This window comes from Triturus cristatus, chromosome 7 (genome assembly GCF_964204655.1).
Source record: "Triturus cristatus chromosome 7, aTriCri1.1, whole genome shotgun sequence".
Classification (NCBI taxonomy): domain Eukaryota; kingdom Metazoa; phylum Chordata; class Amphibia; order Caudata; family Salamandridae; genus Triturus; species Triturus cristatus.
Window position 1 is genome coordinate 581,081,580 of NC_140590.1, and position 24,927 is coordinate 581,106,506.

Sequence of the window (24,927 nt, forward strand, 5' to 3'; positions counted from 1 at the left end):
TGGGTGCGGCCGTCCACCAACACTAGATCTGATAACAGACCCTGAGCTTGGTTCTACTGACGTGCTAAGCATTCATTCAGGGGACACATTTGAAGTCTTGCCTAAGGGACTATTAGGATACAAGACCCCATCATCCCTAGTAACTGCATGAACATTGGGGCAGGCAATGAGTATTGAGGATGAAACTGAGAGAGAAGAATTTGCATATTGCAGACTCTGCCCGTATTGGAGTAGGCTGGATCCTTTTATGAATCTATACTGACTCCCAAATACAATTGTGTGTTGGATGGTGGGAGATGGGACTTGGACAGATTTACTGTGAATCCATGTTCGTGGAGCAACAGCACTGTTTTGTGAGTGTGACGGGAACAGCTTTGTTGCGAGCTGGCTTTTATGAGCCAGTTGTCTAAGTATGGGAAGACGTTAATGTGTTGTCTTCGTAGATGAGCTGCGACTACTGTCAGGCATTTGGTGAAAACCCTGGATGCGATATTTATTCCGAATGGAAGCACCTTGAATTAAGAATGCTGGCCTTCTACCACAAAACTGGGGCATTTGCGGTGAGCAGGGTGTATTGGGATTGGAACTAGGCGTCCTTTAAGTCCAGAGTGGACAGGAAGTCGCCTTGCTGAAGGAGCAGGTGTACTTGTTGGAGTGTCACCATATGAAAGTTGTCCGACTGAACCTATTGATTTAGTTATTTGAGGTTTAGTATAGGCCTGAGAGAGCCGTCCTTCTTGGGAATTAAGAAGTTCAGGGAGTATACACCAGCCCCTTGATATTGTAGCGGGACTGGTTCTAAAGCTCCTTTCTCCAACAAAGAGAGAACTTCTTGATTGAGAAGGGTGAGATGTTCTTGTGACATTACCTGTGATCTTGGAAGAATGTTTGGGGGAATGTCTGTAAGTTCCAGGCAGTAACCATATTGGATAATTTGTAGAACCCATTTGTCTGAGGTGATTGTATTCCAGACAGGTAGAAATTGGGAAAGACGTCCCCCAACAGGAGTGGAATGATTGGGGGTAGCGGAAGGAAGTCACTGCTTGTTGTTTGCGGAGGAAGTGCGTGTTGAGTTGCCTCTACCTCTTCCCTTACCATTGTTTCCTTTAAACCCGCCTCTAAAATAGCCTCTTGATGAGGGCGATTGGTTGTTGCCCTTGTAAGAGGAGGAGGGATTATATGTGGATATATTCTTGGAGTCACCCCTGTAAAAAGGAGCGACGAAAGGATCCCATATTTGAAGGTAACTGCAAAGCCCCCATGGACTTGGCGACCTCAGTGTCTTTTTTCATTTTTTCCAGCAAAATGTCAACTGCTTGGCCAAAGAGGTGTTCCTTGTTAAGTGGTTGGTTAAGAATAGATGCTTGCACCTCAGGTTTGAATCCTGAAATTCTCAACCAAGCATGCCTGCGTAGCAGTACGCTGGTGTTTACTGCGGGGCCTGCTGTGTCTGCTGCGTCTATGGTGCACCTGATGGAGGGGTTTGTGATTAATTTACCCTCCTTAATATAATCATTAGCCTTTGATTTATGCTCGTCAGGCAGAAATTGCATTAGCTTCTCAAACTCATCATAATGAGCCCTATCATAGCGAGCTAACAACGCTTGAGCATTAGCAATGCGCCAATGATTGGCTGTTTGTGACGCTACCCTTTTGCCCGAAGCATTAATTAATTTTGACTCCTTATCAGGAGGAGGGGCCTCACCTGTGGTCTGTGAGTGAGCTCTTGCGAGCGTTGGAAACCACCTTGATGTAGGTGGGGTCAGTAGGTGCAAGTTTATATTTTTTCTCCACCCTGGGTGGAATGATTCTTGCCCTCACAGGATCTTTAAATATCTGCTCTGCATGCGTAAGCATCCCTTTAAGCATTGGCAGTGTAATAAGTAGCTTTCTGAGAGGAAATTAGGGTTTCGAATATGAAATCCTCTTTTAAAGCCTCCTTGTGCAGCTCCACTCCATGATAATGAGCAGGCCTGTTAAGTAGCTCAATGTGGCCTAAATTGTCGTTGGGTGGTGAGGGTCTGGACGGATATAAATCAGGGTCATTATCCGTGTTTGGGTCAGTGTCATAATCTTCCCAAGGGTCAGTATCCCGTAGCCTATCCTCATTCCCATCCCATCATCCTGTGGGTCAGGTGATAGTGGTGGTGGTGAATTTATGGGTGTGATGAGTAAATTTGGATCAGTGGGGGAAGGAGGTGGAATGTAAGGTGGAGAAGGGTTAGTACCCACATTTTTTCTCTTCAGACGAATGTGGTAATCCTCCTGCATGCCCATTTTCCTTTTCTCAGGTAGGTTGGCATGGATATGGCCAGTGTCTGGATGTATTGCCAGTTCTTTCTGTTTCGAATCCGAAGGTGGAACGTCGGACCAAAGCTCTTTTGGTGGAGTCTTTTTGTCTTGGTTTGCATTTTCGGCGACAAAAGTTTTGGCTCTGAAGATTTACTCTTCTGTAACGGTGGATTGGTTACTAAGACATGCTTCAGTTTTGGCGCAGAAGGTTTCGACTCTGCACCGGCATGGGACCGAATCAATCCCAAGCCGGAAGGCTTTTCCTCGTGTTTCGGCACCAGGCCCGGTGGTGGAGTGCCTGAAACTTTGTCTCGGTGCCGACCTTGGCCCTAAGGCAGAAGAAGGACCGGAGGCTTTTTGGTCTTGTGTTTCTGTACTCACAGTACACTGACCCAGTGTAACTTGCGCCTCTTCTGCCATGTCGGAGTCGGCCTCAGACACGGAGCTATGTTCTGCTTTTTCAGCTACTTGAGCGGGTAGTTCTTCTCTAGCGGAATCTTCGCCGAAGATGTCTGGTGTGGAGCCGCCCTGATGTTGCAATGGTGTGACGTCGAGCCCGACGGGTCAATTGGCACTTCTTCAGGACCGTGGTAAAGAACAGTGGATGCGTGCACTACCGGACTTGCCGTGATCCTAACCAAACTCCAGGGCCCTGGAGTTTGGTTAGGATCATGGCAAGTTGCTTCTCTGAACCTACCACCGGAATAACGACGTGCTCCGGCCAACCCCATCGGCCCTTAACGTTTTTACTAGGGGTCGACCAATTCCCCAGTTAACGTCAACTAGGGTATCCACTGCCCCTGGTAATTCACATCCATTAATTGAATACCAGGCGGTAGTGCACGCATCCACTGTTCTTTACCACGGTCCTGAAGAAGTGCCAATTGACCCGTTAGGGGCAAGTATAGGCACGAAACATGTTGACCTTACACACTTAGGCTGCCCCTTAGGAACATTATCATCCTCACAGGGGCCCACTCTTGTTTTTATCTAGGCTAGAGCTACCTTTTCATTAAAACTTGACTGTAGAGGACTGCTCTATACCTATTTTATTTTATCTCACTGTGCACTACCCTGCCCCCACACCCGCACGCACCCAACGGCTTCCTCTTCAAAAGATCCCCGACAAAGAGCCCCGGTTTCGGGAGCCCGTCAGGCATTGCAGCGCCGGCCTGACGAGGGGCACAGCCCTATGATGAAGCATGACAACTCTCGGGGTGTGTGAGGGCATCACGAAGAAAGACCTGTCTTTCCCATTCACCCCCTTTTCCTCCCCCCCACCCCCCAATCCCATAGGAACTGCACACCTGCTTTAAACATTAATCCATGTTATGCCTTTTGGTATGATGAAGCGAGGGTTCTCTTCTACACCACTACATAGGGTTTTGTTGGAATCGGAGAGAAGAGGGGGGGGGAGGGAAGTGAAGGGTCATCTATTAGAGTATTAAAAGCCTACACACTACAAAAAAGCATTGGTAAATAAATTGGGTTTCACCTACATGATTAACAATAAGCTGTTTTTGTTGTAAGTAGTCGCTTGCTGAGTAGTTGCACAATATAAGTTACAGAAAGTCTGTTAAAGTGTTATGAATTGTTTATGTAGAAAAAGGCACTCATCATCAAAACAACTTTATTTCAGCTCATTTGAACCATAAAAGTGCACAGTGCAGAGCAATATATACAATTAAAACATTAAAATACTCATCCCAGTTCATAGCAATAAATAAATCATCATACAGCAACAATCGTCAAATAGAATATCACAAAGCTCAGATAAAACCAAGTAACAAAAACCTCGAAAGGAGTCCTAGAAGGAAAAACTTGTTAGTAGTCCACAATATCCCCTGGGTTATCTTAAGCAGAAAGTCAAACTTATTGAGGACAGTCAACTCTACAATCAAGAGCACAATGTTCTATCATAAGAATAAAATAAAATCCATAAAAACAACATAAGATTCATAAAACATCATATAAGAACTGTAACCCTCTGCTTAATAGCACGATCAAGATAAGTGGCAATGGAGAAGAAGATCTTACTCGTGTGTAAGGTTTACAGATAAATAAAAGTGGCTCTACAATAACAAACGCTGGCCGCCCTAAAGATGGGCAGCAGATAGTGTTTCCTCAACAACGAATAAAATGTACAAAAAAAAAAATAAGATGTAAGGTGGTCTAAGGGGATAGATCATCACATGGGCATAAAGTAAGTTGTGAAAAATAAGTGCCTTGTGATGGAAAAGCAGAGAGAAAGTGCACCGTGCAAAGCCTAAGCCTCATCAATAAGAATTTGTGGTGTAGGTCTCCCATACTAAGTAAGGCGCAGGACTTTCAACCAGACAAATCCCCATATAGTTCTGGACCTTTGGGTTGTCTACAGTACACCGCAGTCTGTCCTCCAGGCATCCCTCTAGAAGTGTATGCTTCAAAATCTTAATGGAGGTGGCTGAAGCAGTGCTAGGAGAGGTCAACAAGTCCTCCGGTCCCATGCTGTGACTTAAAATCTGCATGCACTTCAACCAAGGAATACTCAAACAGTGGTTGAGCGTTAAACAGTCTGCAAGCACAGCCCTATTGAAGGATGTCTGGCATTTGTTCCAGATTCTAAGTCACAGAAGGAGGAGTTGAATTTTAACCCCTTCGGTGCTTTGGACGGCCAGGAGCCGTCAGACACACCAGTTCTTATGTGCGTCGGGCGGATCTCGGCCGTCCGTGCACATGACACTGAAAATCCCTCTGGCGCGGGCACCAGAGGGATTTCCTTTTCTCAGCCTCAGGAGCTGGCGAAGGGCTTCCCTCCTCTCCAAAGGCTGTAACTGTGATTTCTCTGCAATGATAAGCGTGACGTCGCGCTGACTTCCTTTCAGTTTCACTTTCTACGTGGTCAGGTGGGCTAATGCAGCCTCCTCCAATCATGCAGAAAGACAGGAGAGGTATCTGTGGAAAGCGGGGAATCTCAACCTTTCCAATACTACCCCTCCCTAGTGGATCCCTGCTTGGGGATCACCCTCCGATCCACCCACTGGACACCAGGGAGGGGGTAGCAGCCCCTTGGATAAGGGCCTTTGCGCCCCCAAAAATAACTTGGGGTAAATGAGTCTTTCTGCCCCCCCCCGGGGGGGCAGACAGCCCACTAGATGCAGGATTTTTTTTTATATGGTATCGAGGGGGGGGGGGGGGATGTTCCAGAGATTGGCGTACCAATGCCCCCACACCCGCAATATTTCACAGTCTTTCTGCCCCCCTGTGAGGCAGATGAGGGCAATAGCCCCCGATCTGCCCCCCTGGGAGGCAGAAAGCCCACTAGATGCCAGGGATAATTTTCAGATTTTATTTAGGGGTGGGGGCTGCCCGAGAATGGCATTCCAATGCCCCCACCACCCTCAAAATTCCACTGTCTTTATGCCCCTCGGAGGCAGATGGGGGCAGTAGCTCCCGATCGTCCCCCTCAGAGGGCAGAAAGCCCACTGGATGCCAGGTATTCTTTTCAAAAAAATTTATTTAGGCGGTGGGAGCTGACCGACGTGGGCATGCCAATGCCCCCCACCCCTGCAAAATTCCACAGTTGTTCTGCCCCCCCCCCCAGGTGGGGGCAATATATCCCCAAACTGACCCCGGGCGGCAGAAAGCACACTAGGCACCAGGGATTGTTTTTAAGGTATATAGCGGCAGGGCTGCCCAAAATGGGCATGCCAATGCCCCCCCTCCAAAAATTCCAGTCTTTCTACAACCCCTGGAGGCAGATGGGGGCCTTAGCCCCTGATCAGCCCCACTGGGGGATAAGGGGGGGCCAGAAAGACAACAGAGATTTTTTTTTTTTTATAAGTAGGGTTGGGGGCTGCCAAGAATGGGCATGCTAATGCCCCCCACTGCCAAAAAGGCTTTCTGCCCCCCCGGAAGGTAGATTGGGGAAACAGCCCCTTATCTGCCCTCGCGCCTTGTTCAATCTATATATGGCTCCGTTGGCACTCCTGGCTGAGCATCACGGGGCTAAGGTTATATCTTACGTTGATGATACACAGCTGTTTACCTATGAGAAAAACATGACATTGAGAGGAGACGATATCAACAACTGCTTGTCCAATGTGTTTTCCTGGTTCAGGCTAAACCAACTATTATGTAACTCCGACAAGTCAGAAATGATTTGCTTCGGCCACAGTCCGGATGTGGAATGGTGCAACTGGTGGCCTCAGGACATGTCCTCCCACCCCCCCCAGCTATCCAGCTGCCACTGTAAAAAACCTTGGGGTAAAAATGGACACGGACATGTCCATGAAGGTACAAGTGCAATCTGTGGCTGCTACCTGTTTCGGACTATTGAAAATGATGAGGAACTTTCCCCCTCTCCTCTCAGTTCCTCATAGGAAAACAGTAGTCCAAGCTCTGATAACATCTAGGCTGGACTACGCCAGCGCTCTGTACCTCAGCCTCCCCGACTACCAACTAGGCCGCTTGCAGGTTGGTACAGAATGCGGCAGCAAGGGCTGTCTTGCTGGTTGATCTTAGAACGCATATGACGCCCCTCCTGATGCCCCTGCACTGGCTCCCGGTGCAAAAAAGGGTGATCTTGAAGAATTGGGTACTAGTCTTTAAAGCCCTTCATAATGTTGGAGCACCATACATTAGGAGCAGAATTCAGCCATACGCCCCTATTATCACCCTGCGATCTTCAACTCAGAAGCTGTCGGTCGTGCCAAAATTTGCACACTCTCGACAGGGCGGGCGCTCGTTCCAGGTGACCGCCACTAAGTTGTGGAATAACCTGCCGCCTCTCCTGAGACAGGAACAAGTTCTCCTCAGTTTCAGAAGAAAATTAAAAACCTGGCTGTTTCAAAGAGAGAGGAGTTCCTGAATACCCGAACTGTTCTGTTAATAGGGTTAAGCCAGCGCCGGGACACTCGTATGAGTAGCCGTGCGCTTTACAAATACCCATATAACATAACGTATGTTTATGGGCATGCCAGTGAGAAGCCCCATAGGCAAGGGGTTGCTCCCTTTTATTTTGACACTTTTTGGCTGTTTTAGTGATATTTTTATTCTCATATGCACCCAAGAGGGGGCAGAAAACAACTAAAAACCAGGGAGAGTTTGTGTGTGTAAACTGGAGTTTGGCTGACGGTTTGCATGTACTGACCTTTGGATGGCATTTTGCTGGCAGTGTGTGGACCTGCACTAATGGCTAATGGTGTGGGTGGACTCGCACTTGATGACAATGTTTGTAGATTGGCGCATGCCTGGTGGTGTGCGTGGAGTGGCGCTTGGCTGGCAGTGTACGTTGACTGGTGCTTGGCTGCAGGGCTGGACTGGCCGTGGCTGGCACCTGGTCTTTCCCCAGTGGGCAGGAGGGGTGGGGGGCTTGTTTTCTGGCCATGGGGGGCGTTTTATCACATTTTCCTCACATTTCTGTGTGGTTAAGTTGTAGGATCACAGGGCAGGCACAAATATCCTACTACCCAGTATTCCCTTTGCTCTCCCAAGAAAAATGATACCTCATTTGTGTGGGTGCCCAAAGAAGCATCAGCCTAAAAACATAAAAATACTGCCCTTTTGGACCCGCTTTGGGGCCTCCTCAATCTCTACACGTTTTTGGCCCATGTCATAGGCACTTGGCCCATCCACACAAATAAGCTATAATTTTTTTCAGGAGACTGAGGGGAATGCTGAGTGGTTGGAAATTTATGCAGTGAGGTGATCCTACAACTTTCCCATACAGCTATTTGTGGAAAATGTGACTTTTCAACTAAATTTGAGATTTGCAGCGGATTCTTGGAAGGCAAATGTTGGGGGATCAATGCAAGCCACACCTCCCTGGCCTCCCACGGGTGTCTAGTTTTCACAAATGTATGGGTTTTTTAGGTTTCCCTAGATGTCTGCAAACACGGGACCAAAAACACAGGCGCCCACCTATCTATCACAAAATGACCTGGTTTTTCCAAGTGTCACACCAGCTTTTTTGGTCCCAGGCTCAAAAGCCATTTAGGGAAACCTACCAAACCCAGACATTTCTGAAAACTAGAGACCCAGGAGAGTCCAGGGATGTGTGGCTTGCATGGATCTCCCAACATTTTCCTACCCAGACTCTGCAAACCTTACATTTTGCTAAAAAATAATAATCATATTTTCCTCACTTTTCTGTGTGGGAAAGTTGTGGGATCACTGGCCCACCACAAATCTCCTACCACCCAGGGTTACCCCAGGGCTCCCGATAAAAATGGCACCGCACTTGTGTAGGCAGGCATAGTGCCCACAACAGGAAATGGCCCAAATCGTACTGTGGAGACTTCAAAATTACCTATCATAAAACTACCTGGATTTGAAAGGGGGTTTGCCTGGTTATTTGGCCTGGGGCTCGGCGGGAAACATACCAACCCCACACATTTCTGAAAACTAGACTAGACAATATGTTTTGGACCCTTGCGGGTACTCGACTCACCCATACGAGTGAGGTACCATTTTTATCTGGAGACTTTGGAGAATGCGGGGTGGGTGGAAGTTTGTGGGTCTACGCAGATTCCAAAACTTTACATCCCAGAAATGGGAGGAAAATTAAATTTGTTTTACAAAGTTTGAGATTTGCAAGGGATTCTGAGTAACAGAAAAAGGTGAGATCAACACAATTCACCCCACACCATCCTGGATTCCCTTGGGTGTCTGTTTTCAAAAATGTAAAGGTTTGCTGGGTGTCCCTGGGTGCCGCCACAGCTAGGATTCAAAATCCACAGCTACGCCTTTTGCAAAGAAAGGGTCAGTATTCACTGTAAAAATGTGGCGTGTCCACTTTGCGTTTTAGACCGTTTCCTGTCGCAGGCACTAGGCCTACCCACACAAGTGAGGTACCATTTTATTTTCCAAATCTGTTTTGTTTTCAAGTGACTGTAAATGCAGTTATTACACATATAACATTATCAATTGTAGAGTATATTAATAAATTGGCGGATCCTGCCAATACACTTCTAGTTGCCCACATCGTCCTTAGTGGTCTTATCACAGTGAAGTGGGTATAGATGTATAGCAGTGTCCGCTGAGTCCAGGCAGGTGCCCCATATTTCAAAGAGTAATGTATATAGATCATATAAACATAGGTAAATATAAAGAAAAGAAAGGGGCATATTGTGCAATCGTGTAGGGCAACATTTTGGTCTCAATATTGTAATTTTGGCTTACTCTAGGTCACCATTAAATTTGTAGCGATCTCAACAGCCCCCCACGATTCTTTGTGTTCCTTATAGGAACCTTTTAACCATGTGAGATATGAAAAAGCTCTTTCCTTTGTGTACTCTTGTATAAATTAAGGGGCCCTGAAGGTAATCAATCCGGCGTAAACAAGAATAGCGGCTGGCCCCAGGGAAGGGTGTGAGGCCTTGAGAACTGCGCGACGGAGCAGGGTTGTGGCACCACAGCGAGGAGACCTTCACGCGACACATACCCTACAATTGGAGACTTCCCCCGGGACGACTGGGCCCGAATTGTATGCCAGACCCAACAGAAAGATGTAGGGGGCTCCCTAGGCCGGCCTCAGGAGCATCCCCGGCTGTCCAGTTGTTGCTTGACCATGGGGCCTGACACGAGGTGGCGGATCGAGCCTCCTGAGAGCCCCGAAGAAAGGGTGATCGGCGGGGCAGTGTGCTAAACCAACCAGTCTCAACTGTATTGAGCTTCAGGTAGCCTCGTCACGCCGTATCGGCCGCCTTCCCGCAGAAGACTTTGGTAGGCCCCGCGGGAGCACGGTATCTTCGCCGGGTGCCCCACACACAAACTAGAACGTCGGGGTGTCATCCATGGTCATGGGCCGTAACAGACCGCCAGCACAAGGCCAAACAAACCACATAGATAAGTACACGGTAACCATGGGAAGGGAGGACGGTCAACAAGGAGGGAGCCAGCAGACGACGGGCCCGACCCATCACTCAGAGACATTATGATGGCCATAAAGGAGATGCGCGGCACCATGGTACCTAAGCTGGACTCGGTTACTGAGGAGGTCAATCTACTCTGCGCAGACTTCAGGAAAATGTCAGACAAGGTGGCGGAGGCCGAAAGCGGTATTGGTACCCTCCAATCCAAAACGAAGAGACTCGAGGAGCAAGTAGCCGCCCTTACGAAAACTCAAACTGACATCTTCACCCGCCTGGAAGATCAGGCAGGCCGGGCGCGGCGAAATAACATCCGCATCGTGGGGGTCTCGGAGGGCATGGAAGGGCCGTCCACGGCCTGGTTTGTGGAAGACCTGATACTCAAACACCTCAAGCCGAAGCGCCTATCAAATTTCTTCTCAGTGGAGAGGGCTCATCGCGTGTTGGGGGGGGGGGGTGAGGGCCCAAGCCTGAGTCCCCTCCACGCACCATCATCGCCCAGATCCTGAACTACAGGGATCGGGACGCCATCCTGCAGGCATCACGGGTGTCCGGGGACCTACGAATGGAGAACGCCACGATTCGATTCTTTCCTGACTTTACGCTAAATGTACAGCGCGGGGCAGGTCTTTCGAAGGAGTCAAGAGAGCCCCCAGAGAACAAGGAGTGAAGTACATGATGCTGTACCCAGCGCGACTCAAAATTCTGGATGGAGAAAAAGCGTACTTCTTTGACTCACCGGCGGATGCAAACAACTGGATGGAGGGGTGGCGGACTGTGGGCAGACAGGGTGGTTCGCGAAGATTGGCCCATAGCCAAACTGGCCATGATGTATCGAATAAGGACAGGTTGCCACGGGAGAACCGGGAGTGTGAGCAGACAACACTTAAGTGACTATGGAGGTAGTGGTTGTCTGAGGCGACTTCTGTCCCTGAGGATGGGGGGGCGGCATGCTTCCTGGGACCTTGAGTCTCAATGGGAGTTAGGCAAGATGCTCCAGGACTGTGGCCTACTCCAATGTTGTAAGTTTCGGGTTTAATTGTTAGTAGTTGTGACTAAACGAGGACCTTAGCATTGGTCAACAGGACTAGGGGGGGGGGGGGAGGGGGGGTAGGCCCGGGGTGGTGGGGTAGGGTTCTTCTAAAAGATCCATCCATTGGGTGAGCACTCCGGTTGCAATGTATGACTCTTTCTGCGTACTGCAGGCTTATGTTGCCTCTTCAAGTTGATTTGGGGATGATGGGGCGACAGGCACTCTGCGAGTTTGGAAGGTGGGTGGTTGGGGACCCACTTAGCAGGGAGGCAGGGAGGGGGGTGAGGGTTGGGGAGAGGGGGGTTGGTTCTAGGGGAAGTTTATGTTTGGCTCATTGTGATTCTAATCCATATGGATGGTTGTCTGGTTTTAAAGAAATACAGTGGGACATGAAGGATCCGAGGAAGTGTTTGCCCCCTTTCACGAATGGGTGAACAGGCACAAATAAGGATGTGGACGTGGAACGTTAATGGACTGGGCAACAAAATTAAGCGGACACTAGTGCTGCAGCACATGAAACGGCACTCTCTTGACATCGTTCTCCTCCAGGAGACACATTTGTGTGGTAACAGATGTAAGGCCCTTGGCTATAAGATGGTGGCCCATTCTGGGTTCACATCTGGCTCTAGGGGAGTGAGGATCTTAGTTCTGAATGCCCTACCGATGGTAATTACAGGCACATGGACAGAGGACTCTGGGTGTATGACGGCCGTGGCGGCCAGATGGGTGGGGCGGACAATAGTTATAGGCTTGTGTTACATCCCACCCGGCCTGCATGCCACAACGTATACAAAACTGGGAAAATTCCTGGCGGACCTTCCCCGGGGAATTATTGTACCGGGGGGGGGGGGGGGGGGGGTTGGGGGAGACACCAATGCGGTCATGGATGCTGACTTAGATCGTTCAAGTAAGAGGCAGGGTTACAGGGGGAATCTGGCTTGCAGGGCTTTGTCACGGCAATGGGACTTAGTGACCTATGGCGCACGCATCATCCCTCCCACAGGCACTACACCTTCTCCTCAGCTAGACATGGGTCCTTCTCAAGGTTAGATCACCTGTTCACACGGGTGGACCAGCTGGGCGACTTTGCGGAACCCTGTATTATGGCCCCGGGAATCTCCGATCATTCCCCGGTCAGCGTCATCCTTAAGGGTGCAGTGACTACCAGGGCGGCCTTCCCTAGGATAGACCCATGGCGCCTCAAAGACGACTCCATAAGCGATAAGTTAAGGGAGGGCTCCCAACAATATTTTGCTGAGAACCGGGGCTCGGTCGACTCCCAACTAATTTTGTGGGAAGCCTATAAAACGGTCCTGAGAGGTCAGGCCCAAGCACTGACTGGTGTCCAGAAAAAGGAAGAGACAATGCAGATCAAGCAGTTAGAAAAAGAAACTGAGTTCCTGGAGCGGGGCGCCGGTGGGACGTCCTTGCTAGACCGCAGTCATGAATTGGCGAAGCGCGGGTCTACTCCCTTGCCACGCAACATCGGATATATGACGCAGGGGACAAAAGCATGAAACTATTGCCGTGGCTCGAACGCCTGGACAGGGAGAGATCCTGAGTGGCTGAGGTATGGCATGAGACTGGGTCCCTGGCATCCACCGGTACGGATATAGCAGAGGCCTTTGCGTCATACTACGAGAAGGTCTACACCCCGGTATGCACCAGGACGGAGCATGACTGTGCGGAGTTCCTACAGGACTTTGCGCTGCCCACACTGACCCAGGAGCAAAAAGACTGCCTAGAGGCTGAACTCACGGGATTGGAACTTGGGGAAGCCCTTAATTTCCTCCAGGCTGGTAAGGCGCAGTGGCCTAATGGGCTCCCAGTGGAAATATACAAGTGGCAGGTGAAAGTTGTCATTGACCTTCTAAGACAGATGTTTCTCGAAGCACAAAAGGCGCGGAAGCTCTCGCCTGATCAGTGGGAGGCCACGATTGTGGTAATTCATAAGGCTGGGAAACCGGCTGACCAATGCTCATCCTATTGGCCCATCTCTCTTCTTAACGTGGAGGCCAAGGTCTTGGCTAAGGCCTTAGCAACGAGACTGCTCTCTGTTCTACCGGACCTAATACATGTTGACCAGTCAGGGTTCATGCCGCACAGGAGCACTCGACACAACCTACGACGGAAGCCGTGGCCAGCACCCAAACAGCATTGATGGCGCTGGATGCCTCAATGGCCTTTGACAGCATCGAATGGCCTTACTTGATTATGGTTCTTCAGCGTTTGGGCTTTGGTCAGGTATTTTGTAGCTGGGTACGCCTGTTGTATGAACATCCGGTAGCGAGGGTGAGAGTTAATGGAGCGATGTCTCGAGTATTTCCCCTGCGCAGGGGTACCAAGCAGGGGTGCCCCTTGTCCGCCCTCCTCTTCACCCTGGCCCTTGAGCCGCTGACTCACTGGATTCGGAGGGATAGGTCTTTCTGAGGCCTGGCACTTAATGATGAGCGGGAGAAGCGTATATCTTTGTACGCGGATGACATTGTACTCTACATGGCCAGACCCTACCACTCAATAGCGCAGGCGCTCCATCTCTTTGAATTGTTTGGTAGCTATTCAGGTTACATGATCAACTGGGCCAAATCACTGATTTACCCCCTCTCGGGCCGCCCCCCCACGGATTCCGACGAGGTGCCCTGCCTCGGTCGCAACTGATGGGTTTAAATACTCGGGGGTCTACATCAACAGAGATATGGTGGAGTTCTTCGCCAAAAATCTCGAGCCCCACTTGGCACGTCTGGGATCGGGCGTGAATCACTGGAGGTCCCAGCCTCTCTCCCTTATGGGACGTGCTGCGTTATTCAAGATGCTGGCACTGCCGCGACTGCTATATATCCTACAAAACACACCATACCCGGTCCCTGGCGGAGTGTTCAGGCGCATATCCCAGACACTGAGGATGCTACTTTGGGAGGGTGGTAACCCGAGGATAGCGATGCGGAAGCTCACAAGGGGGGTGTATGATGGGGGGCTGGCCCTCCCAGACATTCAACCATATTACTGGGCGTCCCAACTGCAGGTGGTCAACGACTGGGTTTACGCGGCGGGTTCGGAACCGGCTTATAGAATAGACAGGTATGTCATGCCGGGAGGTAACTGCGAACCACTTCTATACACACGAAGACCACGCAGGGATCTACCTTCGCACACAGGGGTCATGATTCAGTGCTGGAGGGAGGCCAACAAATTCCTAGGGTGGGTGGTCCCCCTGACGGGTAGGACCCCACTCTGGCTGGGAGATCAGCTAACAGAGGTGACAAGATTAACTGGCTTCAAGGGATGGAAACTAATTGGGATAGAGTACTTGGGCGATGTATGGAAAGGTGATGCCCCTAGATCCTTTGATTATCTTAAAAAAAGAGTACCAACTGCACGACTCCCAAAACTATCACTATTTGCGCCTCACACATGCCCTGCGCTCACACATGCGCACCAACACCTCTATCCGGAATACTCCCCTATGGAAGACTCCTCCTGGATCCCATTCTGGAGAAACCCACGTCCACTGTCTACCGCAAGCTCATAAATAACATGCCTGACCCATTGGTGTCCCTGCGGGAGAGATGGGAGGGGGACGTCAGGGTCCTGGAAGACCAGGATTGGCAGGATGCCCTGCAAAGCCCCCACGAAATCGCAATTCGCACTAGGTTCCGCCTTGTACAATTAAAATTCTTGCACGGGTGTATTATCCTCGAACTCATCTGTACTCCTGGGGAAAGAGCCTATCCCCCCTATGTGCGAGGGGATGCCAGGGGGAAGGCACATTTTACCATATGCTATGGGAATGTCCGGAGATAGTGCCCTTCTGGACCAAAGTAGCAAACACGATGGCAGCAGTAGTGGGATCGCCAGTCCCGGTGGAGCCCAGGTGGCTATTACTCATGATCAAGGCAGCCACGGACTGGTCCAGATATAATGAGATATGGCTGGCAATGGCAGCCGGGGTGGCGAAGCGCAATATAGCCAGTGGCTGGGGGGGCGCAGGCGACCCCACAATGGGACCAATGGCTGAGGGACCTAGACTGGTGTCAGAGAGCAGAGGAAACCATATACAAGTCCAGAATCTGTGCCAAGAAATGGAAGAAAGTATGGGGGCCTTGGCGGAAATACCGAGCCACAAGGGGTGGGGTTGGGCATGGGATATAAGTGTAATCAGTCCAATGTATGCCCTTTTCTGCCTCCGATTGTATGATGAAATGTTGTGCTTCTTCATGCCATATTAACACTGCTGTATGTTGAATGAGATCATGAGCAAAGTTAATAAAAAGATTTCCCCCCCCCCAAAAAAAGATTTCTTTTCAACCTCGATGACTTAGATGTCCATTACTGTGTCGCCTTGTGGACCTTCTGCAACATTGTCCTCTTCCTCGCTGGAGAGGCCCAAGTCTCGTAGCGGTGGTACTGCGTTCTGGCTCTGCATGTTTTAGTTGGCTCTTCTCTGCCTCTCTCTTACCCTCAACGTTTTCAGGGTGAACGCCAAACATGTGTTGCAATCTTCACTTCAGTGATCCACCGGTAAGCAGAGGTTACAGACTGGATGTTGGTCCTTCTGGGCGTACTTGCAAGTACAATTTTGGCAAAACTTGAATGACACGTATTATCCTTTTAATCGTCAACGATGTTGTTGTTTCCACTCTCGGCGCCGTAAGGCACCTCGATTCGAAGTCTGGTAACTTAAATAGTCCTTCTTGACTTTTTTCCCTAATTTTCGTCGATTCTTCACTCCAAATATTGGAGCTCCTTCCGCATTGATCCAGACCCAACGGTGGAAAAAAAGAATCTGAAGATGGCGAACAAAGGTTTAGAGCTTCCGGAGGAGGTCAAAAGAGGACACAAAATAGTGGTATGTCGACGCCCACTAACAAGAAAAAAAAATAAAGCCAAGGACATACAATTCCAGACCCAACGACTAGATGGCAGAATAATGCACAGCATGTGAATCCAGAAAAGATTCACGCTGCAAAACAAGCTTTAGCAAATCCAGTACCTTGCGTCTACTAGCAGTGGGAAAGTCACTGAAAGCTTGTGCCAGGCTGGAGCATGAAGCCTGGCTCCGGCTCAGCTCAGTGTCCTGATGCCACCTGAAGCCCATGATGAGCCGTGCTTTCAGGTGGTTACTGCCTGCCTCCTTCCCTCTACCCAGGATATGGCCTTATGGTCACAGCTGTCAACTGTGGAAATAGGGAAACCGTTTCAAATCTCGGCGCTGAGTCAACATCCTGTGATTCTGGGCAAATTACTTAACCTCATTGTGTAATGTAACTGCTGCTCATGTAAAGCGCTCCAATACCCTTGGGTCGAGGTAAAAAACAAAGTCTTAACATAAGAAAAGACAAATACATACCCATTTACTGGCTGATTTGCACAAAGTGAAACCAGAAAACCTGTATAATCATAGCTTCCTCGCTTAAATTGGGTGATCCTAGGCAAATATTTAATTTCACCAAAATTATTTTTTTCTTCATTATGAATATGAAGGCACTTTCAAATATGTGAGTGAGTTCAGACTACCAGGTGTACAAAACTATTACTTTTTAATAAGTACTTCTAAGTGCAATAGTATAATCAAGGCCACTGGAATTATGTGGCAGGAGAGGGGCAAATTATGTGGCAAGGTTGGATAAATTATGCAGCTAGAAAAGAGAAATTATGATGCATAATGCAGCACATTTTGTAATACATTTACTTAATTAATCATTTTTAAACTTGGTAACACTGAATGGGCATTTGTTTCACCTCATTGGTACAGGTTTAAGACCCAAAAATTTCAATAAGCAACAGAAAGGTGACAGTCCAGCTTTGCAAAGGGCCTTCCACTGAGCAAAAACATGCGTTGCTGCATTTTTAGTAACTTTTGAACTGTAAGCTAGAAGAACAAGTTACTTACCTTCAGTAACGCTTTTTCTGGTGGATACAGTATCTGCCTGTGGATTCTTCACCTTTTGAATTACCCCTGCGTCAGCATTCCATGGAAACGAGAATGTCACAATGGCACGGCTCTGCTAGCGACTCCGTATGACGTCACCGGAGCCCCAGTAGACCACATCGGTGTGCTGACGTTATTTCACCCATTTTTTCCGTGACTCCGAGGCGAACGGGTGGACCGACAACATAATTTGAGTATACACAGTATACGTAAAAACACACAGCATAAAGGGAAATGGGAAAAGCTAAAGAAACAAAGCATTTCCTAAATACCAATAGCAAGGCAACCAAAGACATAGGGAAACAACCATGTCAAATAACTAATAAATCCTTTAGTATACAATGGTGGACAACGCGGAGGAGGGTGGGTCAGTGAGGAATCTACAGGCAGATACTGTATTTAACAGAAAAAGCATTACCGAAGGTAAGTAACTTGTTCTTCTGATGGATACATCTGCCTGTGGATTCCTCACCTTTTGAATCCCACAGCAGTCCCGCTCCCGGAGGAGGGTGTCCACCTACTCCTACCTAAAAATCCTGCAGCACTGAGCTTGCAAAATGGCCATCCCTCCTAACCTCCGAACCAAAGCAATAATGCTTTGCAAAGGTATGAAAGGAGGTCCAAGTTTCCAACTTGCAGATGTCTACAACAGGAACACCTCTAGCCAAAGCAGAAGATGATAACTTAGCTCTGGTGGAATGAGCTCTAATACCTTCAGGCGGTTCCTTTGTGGAGCAGGCGTAGCAGATCTTGATGCACAAGATGATTCACCTGGAGAGTGTTCGCTTGTGGCTAGCCTTGCCTTTCATTCGTTCCAATGTAGCCCAATGGATGTCATTGGCTTTGCCCACCACAAAAGTATTTGAATATTTAACGAGTGCTCTTTCAGCACTTATGGCATTTTAGCACATTTATGTGACAAAATGTGCTCTAAAATGCACTATTTTCACTCACGGTTTCAAAAATATTGTTAAGAGGAGACTCCCACTCACCCTCCAGAAAAAGTCTGGCTTACTCGCTTCACGTTCTCACAAGAATGCAGGACAACTATTATAGCCCAGAACTGTCAAAGATCAATTCGGCACCATAATATAGGTGGTCCAGTGAACAGACATTTGTCTGTGTTATGTTTCTGTACTAATCATGCAGCTATTATTGAACTTCAGAAATGTCAATTGTTGGTATTAAAGTCATGTGGCATATCTACCTGGAAAACAATCAGGATCATATGATTTCACTTACTCTGATGGCATTATGGTCTAAATGTATGTGATGCTACTTTCGTTACCCTGGTATTTCGATGAATCAACTCCCATGACAGTCCACAATGTAAAAGGATACAGGTTCCCCCTTAGATTGTTTTGCACTCAGCAGAGCAGTGGTATGAGTGGAGTGTCAAAGACAAGTATAATGTGCACTGTGTATTTTAGAAGTTAAAAGTGACTGTGGCTGGGAATATTGAATACAGGATATTGAAGCAAAAAAATATTGTTACAATAGCGAGGGACAAACTATCAAAAAGGTAAGTGCACAGAGGGAGGTAAGGATTATCTATTCTTAGTTCCACATCTACATACCTTGAAGATATATACATCACCAAGGTACGTATAATAGGAGAGAAGTATACAAAATGTATGGAAACTTACCTTTTGATATTTTGTCCCATATTATTGTAACCGTATTCAGTGCTGTTGATAGTCTGATTCAATATTCCCGGCTTACACCGTAAAAGTAAGGTGATTAAATATCTGTGATCACTGCCCAATTCTTGGGAGGAGGGTGGACTACACATTATGAACAGATTCTTACAGGGTATTTTCTATTCATAGCACTTGTAACTGTAGATACACATGCTCTTTATACAATATAAAGCGGTTTCCCCCCAAAAGTAGTAGTTACCAAGAAGATGATGGGGAGCAAAGTTCTTAACACAGTCTGGACAACATTTACTTGTTGGCGGGCTTGAAAACCCACATTGTAGTGTTTAAAGAATGTGTGTGGTGTTGACCAGAAAGCAGCCTTGCACATATTGGTTAGTGGGATGTTACAAAGGAAAGTTATGGTGGCACCCTTTTGTGCATGGTGTGTGCGCAGGGAGGAACCAGTGCGTGTCTTGCTTTGGAGTAGAAAGTCTGGATGCACCGAACAATTCAAATTTAATGCCAGATTTAGAGCTGGGTTGACTCCTTGGAGGGTTGAGCAAGGGCTACAAAAAGTTGGTTTGTTTTACGAAAGTACTTAGTCCTGTCAATGCAATTCAATACATGAGCACCCTTTTAACATCTAGAATACATAAGTCCCTTTCCACTACATAGTCTGCATGCAAGAAGAAGACAGGCAGCAGAATGGTCTGATTGATGTAGAATGGCGAGGCTACCTTGAACAGAAATGTGGGGTTGGTATAAGGACCACCATGTCTTTAGGGATCCAGATGGAAGGTTACTGCATTATGAGAGCTCAAAGCTCGCTAATGCACCAGAACTAAATCATCACTAGGAGGAAAGCTATCTTCCTGTAAAGAAACTGCAAGCTATAGGAGTGGAGGGATACAAAAGTGGGACCCATGAGCTATGTGAGGACTATGTTGAGTTTCCACATAGGGGTAGGAGACATTCTAGGAGTTATCATATTTTAAGACCCTCCATAAATGCCTTGACCACAGGTATTTTGAAGAGGGACTAAGGTTTTCTATTTTGCATATATGCTGCAACTGCGGCCAAGTTTAGGTGCATGGATGTCAATGGCCTGCCTTTTTTAAGTGTAAAAGGTAGCAAATAAACTATTGTACAGAGACCTTAAAGGGGTATATTTGTGTTTACATCAGCTAAAACAAATAGTTACAAAAAACATTTGCGATTTTTTAGTGGTTGAGCCAGGAATCTAGATATACATATATAAATCTGTAAAGGACCCCTTGCTGGAGAATCAGAGGTTCTTTAACAGCCCAAAGTCCTAGATGTAAGCGTGCACTCCTCTAAGAAGTTTTGTTTCATAAACAAATCCACAATGCTAAGGGGCCAATTGATACATGACTTTTGATTTATAAGAAATATTTAGCTTAATGGATATCAGAAACAAATTGGACAGGCAATGCAGCTTGTGAACATAGCTAAAATGATTTATAAAAAAAGTGATACACAAGAACCATCATTTAGACTGTTAATTTTATAATTATCACAGATTTCAATTAGCAGGAGTTGCAGAGCCCTAGAAAAACACATCTGAACTGTATAACAGTAGAGCACTGTCAGCATGCCCCACAAGAAGTCCTAGCCAGTGACATATGACCAACAATGTTTTCTGAGTTAGCCAAGGAATCCTTAGGAAACCCTTGGTAACCTTCCATGCATGTCTTGCTCTCAGTAGGCACAGAGTAGGTCAGTTCCCATTACTAGGTGCTTAGCTATCACTAGTTAAGTAGGTTCAGTGTCGCAGGGGCCTAAGGAAAAAGATGTCCTGTGCACCCCATCAGTGGCTATCACTACCAAACAAGTAGCCAGAAGGGTCCATTTTCCTTGGTGATTTACGGTCCTTAGCATCTTACTGAGCCCCATCAATGGTTGTCACCTATAAGCCTCTGAACGAGCACATTTTAGTTAACATATCTATTTGAAAAAATCTATAGCACAACAAATTCTGTAATGTTATCTGTTGTCATTGCGCTGGGGAGTGACATGCTTAACTAGTGTGTCCTCAAAGAACAAAAGAAAAGGACTGGACCTGCACACCGTGGTTAACAGTTAATTAGTAAGATTAAACAAATGTGTTCCAATGGTAAAGTCTTTTAGTGTGCTATCACATGTGTAGGAGTCTGAGCCCTGGCTCCTAAGCTAAATGAACTGTGTTGAAAAGGGGTCGGGATTGTCCCAACCAATGTGATGCACAACTATGGACCCTAGGATATTTTGGCTTTCTTGTGATCACAGTTCAGCTTCCTTTATACTCTCACGCGTTTATTATTATGATTGTTACAGAGCATCGCACAGTTGGGACACACCCCATAATACAGCTGGGTAAGTGTTGACTGATGAATTACGTGTATAAAACGCTGGTTGGTTTCAGCACAGGTTCACCTGTAGGTCCGCTTTTGGGTATCGTGGTCTGGACACTCTGCACACCTCCTTTTTCATTTATCTTCGCTTTTGTTGCTGGACATGTGGTATTTCTAATGAGCACTGTAGTGGATTCACCGTTTTACTGTCTCTTTCTGATTCAGTTTGCACTAAAGGATTGGGACTATTAAGAGCTACCCACAGCACCGAATTTTCACACGCATATAGTGCAAATCCTAAAAAGTATACTTTGTATATATTCTACAGTAAATACTGATACATGATATTTTTGTTGTAGTTTCCTGTGGAGGATTTCCACTAAAGCTAAATCTCCTTTGATGACATCAATCCCCTGAAGAAGGGTTGTCAAAACCCGAAATGCATTGGGACATTGTTTAAATAATTTGAAAATACTCTTTCAGCTTGTTTAGCTTGTACATTATTGGGAGCGTTGTACATATTGTGACATTGTGACATGATTTGTTTCTATTTCTGTTTGGAATCACCGAATTATCGGAACTAAAAAATGCAAGCTACTTTCTGTTTAATGAATACTGTTATTTTATGATTATCTTATGACTATTGAAAAATTCCTCAAAGAACAAACCAGGATCTGCAAGTACAACTCTATGCCTGTTGGGCCATTTTAGTCTGCAGTGAATGAACAAATCAACCTAACCTAATGCCACCGACCAGAGCTTTTTCATTCTTGAACCTGAATGTGCCTCCTGTCTTCCATAACAGCCCATATGCCAAGACTGCCTAACACAGCCTTAAGTGTTGCAGCAAACCCAAAATCATTTCCACTAATCCTTCACCTGAAGCACACCAATGAGCATAAGGCAGCTCCAAGACAAAGTAAACACCGGCTCTTGACCCTCAGTCTACCTGAGGGTAGAAGCTGGTATAAAGAGGACAGGTAGCCTTGTGTAAGATGTTCATCTCTATTGCCTTCTCTGTCAATCCCGGAGGTTTTGTCCTGTGCTGGAAGATATGGCCCCTTGCCCTCTGCAGATCTCCACAACCCGACATCTGCAGATTCTCAACACCCTGTCTTCTCCTGATTTCCATGACCTACGCTCTCTCCCGATCCCCTACAGCCCTTGACTTTTTCTACTTCATATGAGTCCTGACTTTGCCTAGCCTCCACCGCCCTGCTGTCTACTAATCCCCCAAAGCCCCTGCCGCCTGCCAATCCCCCAGGGCCACAGCCCTCTGCCAATCTCAGGCAGGTATGGTGCAGCAGTCTCTGTTCGGAGGTTTCGGGATCCCACTGCTCCTACCTGTTGCTACCCATACGGAGGCCCACTTCTGCTCTTTCCCCTGGTTTTGGTGACCAGAGCATAAGGTGTCAGTGGGACAATACTGTGCATGTGTAGAGGCCATCGAGGTCATTGGTTTTCAAGGCTTTGAGGAGATTGGTGTCATGAAGAGCTCGGCTAGCAGGATGGATGACTGGGGAATTTTAATAGGAATGCCCATCACAACTTGCAAGCTAAGAACAAAAAAGAAGCACACCCAGGGAAGCCCTCTGAGAAAGCCAGTTTTAGCCACTAAATGAAACACAAGATTACTTGAAGTAGGTATGATTTTTAAATACATTTTGGTCTTTGGAATATTTTGTGTTGTATATTTTGTAACAAAAAAAAAAAAAAGATTGTCTTTTAATTTAAGCATTATCCAATTGATATAGTAGATTTAATGCATTGATTTAAGTTTGGGAAGCCTTCTTTTCAAGCTCACTTTAGCTCTGAAGTAAATAATCACTGCTGTGCTTGACAACAATGAAACCTTTCACTCAAAAAAGAAGGAAATACATGGGAAAATACATGTGAAACCAGTGTTGCTATAGCAAACCCAGCTTACATCGGTGTCCCCGATCCCCCATGAGATCTGGCAGAAAGCTAAAGCTTGAGACAAACCTCATAACAAGGGAAACAAAATCAAAATTCTGAGTGCAGCCTGGGAAGACTTCCATATTACATAATCATATAATGCAATTACTTCTATTTGGAGAAAAATATATTCTCTCAGATTGTGTTGTATTTTATTCTAATAAATGTACACTGAACACAGGTCTGAAAAGAGAGGGATATATGTAACAAAGTTTGATAGGCAATGGTTCTCATATGGTCACTGAAAAATGACAGATCACAGAATATTTATCTACACAGTGGTGTGAATGAAACAAAGGTTTTTACAAGTGATAACGTTTTTGTTGGAAACCGGGCAACCGGGTTAGCAGTCACCAGGTTCCCAGCACAACGGTAGCTTGGCTCGAGCGGTTGGGCTACAGGCACCGTGTTAAGCGTACGTCACACCCTCACAATAACCATGCGTTCATTCGTTCCAAAAACGACACTACACCGTAAAAATTATGAAAGAAAGTAGTTTGTCTTTATCTTATTTTCTCTTAGTTGCAGGGTTCATAAAATAAATACAAGACAATAAGATTCTCCTTTAAAAGGGCAGGTCAAATAAATAATACCACAGTGGGGTTTCAATAAATAGGATCAGGTCATAAATAAGCAAGGAATAAATAGGGGTGCAATAAATACAAATGGCTAATAAATACTGTCAGACAATAAACACAATGCAGGAATAAATACAGTCAGACAATAAATACAGTCAATAAATAAAGCACCTTCAATAACTTAAATAACACAATTAATGACAATTACAGTTCACATCGCTTTCCTGAGGTAGTTTGGTTTTACTATGCCCAAGTACAGCTTGTGGTCATTTGGATGACATGGGGGTGTCCCACCTAAATTGGTCAAGGCTGGGCCTGAACTGAGGTAGAATAAGGGTAACCTAAGGATCTGGCTCTCCCAAAATACACAACCCCTCACAGAGGTCACTGCACCAGTCTCAGTTCACCCCTGGCACTCCCAGGCTGGTTCTAACACCCCTCTAGCCCCTAGAATGGTCTTTTAGGGCTCCACAGGGCCTCAGATGCCCTTTCTACCACTTACTGCCCTTTTCACGATGATCGGCTCCGCTCGGCGCCGTGTCGATGTCGTGAGGCGGCTCCGGCTCGATGTCGCTGGGCGGCTTCGGATCGGTGTCGCTGGCGGTTCCGGATCGATGTCGCTGGGCGGCCTCGGCTCGGTGTCGCTGGGCTGCTCCGGCTCGATGTCGCCTTCCGGCGTCGCAGGGTCACGGTCTCCCCGCTTCCGGGTGTCTCCGGAGGGCGACCTCCACTCCCGACCTCCGGCGCGCTTCACCTCAGATTCCGGCGTCTCCGGAGTGCGATCTCCACTCCCGACCTCCGGCGCGCTTCACCTCGATCTCCGGCGACTCCGGAGTGCGATCTCCACTCCCGACCTCCGGCGCGCTTCACCTCGACCTCAGGTGACTCCTTACTCGACCTCCGGTGCCTCTCCACGACCTCCGTCGGCGCCCTCTCTCGACCTCTGACGGCTCCGGGTACGACGTCTGCTTTCTGTCAGCGTCGCTTCTCCACCTCAGGCCTCAGGTCTCCAGGCTTCTCGACGTCAGGACTCCAGGAGGACACCGCTAAACAGGTCAGGAGCTTGCTGGTCTTCTTCTTTAAGGCCTCTTCACAATATTTAGGTCCTTAAGATGGTTTTTCTGGTCTTGGTCCCACACAGGGCTCTAGGCTGGGCTTGGTCAGTAGGGACTAGCATCAAGGGTGGGTTTCTGGACCCCACTCCAAGCACTGGTTTCCACCCCTGCTGCCTCACTCCGACCTCCTTCTGAACTGGTCCTCTCTCCTCTCTAGTCAGATGCCAACTGCCACACTGAGAT

The 24,927-nt window shown here is 47.4% G+C and overlaps 1 protein-coding gene across 2 annotated transcripts in view; it reads right to left on the bottom strand.

The window, feature by feature from the left end:
* MBTD1 (mbt domain containing 1) overlaps positions 1-24,927 on the bottom strand; it is a 696,883-nt gene that overhangs the window by 358,353 nt on the left and 313,603 nt on the right. The gene's annotated exons all lie outside the window — the stretch shown is intronic.